This window comes from Cryptomeria japonica, chromosome 5 (assembly GCF_030272615.1).
Source record: "Cryptomeria japonica chromosome 5, Sugi_1.0, whole genome shotgun sequence".
In the NCBI taxonomy this organism is placed as follows: Eukaryota; Viridiplantae; Streptophyta; class Pinopsida; order Cupressales; family Cupressaceae; genus Cryptomeria; species Cryptomeria japonica.
In genome coordinates this window covers 802,694,223-802,696,163 of record NC_081409.1, presented here as the reverse complement: position 1 = coordinate 802,696,163, position 1,941 = coordinate 802,694,223, and positions in this window count along the sequence as shown.

Sequence of the window (1,941 nt, the reverse complement as noted above, 5' to 3'; positions counted from 1 at the left end):
TGATTATCATGGCAATACCAATCACCCCAATTGTGTTCAATCTGTGATTCTGGAGAAAAATCCTTTGGCCTGAGGAACCTCTTAATTTCAGGGGACAAAGTATAATCCCTGCGTTGTCCAAAAGCTGCACTGAGAGGTTTCACAAAGTATTCTTGAAAATGCCAATATTGGTTGTTCATAAACCTCTGGTCCCATGCTGATACCCACAACTGAACCGGCTTCTTCAGACCATTCTTATCATAAGACCTGATGCTGAACTCATCTGGCCAGAAGTTAATTTCTTGTCCACAATAAAGAAGAATATGCATTAACATGGAGTATAATGAAAAGTGAACATTCACGAGGTCTCCTTTCATTTTTTCCAGCCCATGATTCAAGGTATCCGCAACATAAGTAGCAAAATCAAATGACCTAGGGTCTTTTGATTGAATATCAGCACACAAAACCATAATCCCAACATCCATGAGTGGATGAGCCTCTATGCCTAGTACTTGGGCTGCAGTATAATACGTATACTTGAAATATGGATGGAAGTGGTTGACATCAAATGGCACCTTGTCACTTTTGCCAAACTGAACAAATGACCCACCCACTTTTGGCCTGTGGACAGGTAGCCTCCAAGTCCTGTAGATATTTTCCAGACTAAAGAATTCCTGTGAGAGTTTCTTCATATCGATGCTTTCCTCGACTTCCCAGTCTAGATCAAAAACCATATCAATAGTCTGCTTGTTGATTACTACTAATGTATTCCCTCTGTAATCACATATGGTTTTAGTTCTCGGGTTGTAGCAATTTACCAGTGCTTTCATTAATTCTACGTCTACAAATACATTTGGAACTACTAACTTGCCTAAGTTCTTCTTCCACAGATTACTAATGGGTTCGGGTGCATCCCTTCTTTTGTAACCAAACAAAAATAACTCATGCCCTCTTATCTCAGTCCAAATGTCTCCTAGATTTTCAAATTTGTCCTCCAACCCTTCTTCTTCACTTTTAATCTTCTTAGACCTTACACTAGACGATGGACACTGGTCTAATAAGTCCTGAGTCAAAGCTCTCCCTTCTTTCTTCTGCCTCTTGGGCTTCTCTTCAGGGTTTAACTCTTTTCCTTTCCTACTCTTTTTAGAAGAAGAAGACGAAGGTTCCATAGTTACAGTAAATAAGAGAGACAACACTTACTTGGTAAAATGCTCAACTCTTCTGGTTATCGTTTGCAAATCTCTGCAAGTTCTTCACAGCTTTCAATCTCTTAGCGTCGATCTGATTCTTACGAAAATTCACTCGGCTTAACTGTAATTGAAGGGGCAACTTGTGTATAGTTAATATCCTGCATCTGTAACGGCTACTCAAGTGTTTTAAATTTAATTGCAGATGTGACACTTTTCAACTGGGCCTTTAATTCCTTCGCGGGAAGTACAGTCCGCTCAAAGTGCGCGCGTTTCAAATTATCGATGAAACCCTTGCCTTCGGCCGAGTGTTCGAATCTTCCATCGAAAGCTCACTTTCTTCGATAATACTGTTTCGGTGAAAAACTTACGTCGAGAAGCCGCTTTTAAGACTCATCGAAATTACTTTTTCATCGATGGTCTCCCTTTTCGACAAATTGCTCGTGAGTTTCATCGATGCCATACTTTCGATGAGTTTCTTTCTTCGATGAAGGCTTATGAGTGTTCATCGATATCCCCCTTTTCATCGATATCCCTTTTTATCGATGAAACAGCCTTTCTTTTGTTCGACACCACGTTCATCGATGAGACTTGCTTTTCGATGAATGCCTCTTGAGTTTCCTCGGTAACGATATTTCTTCGAAATCACCTTTTGTCTTTTTGCTTTTATCCTTTTCGATGAAACATGGGGTATCGATGAGCGGTTTCTTGCGTTCATCGAAGGTAACTTCTTACCGAAACACCTTTGCTTAGCGCTTTATATGCCCTGTGTCGA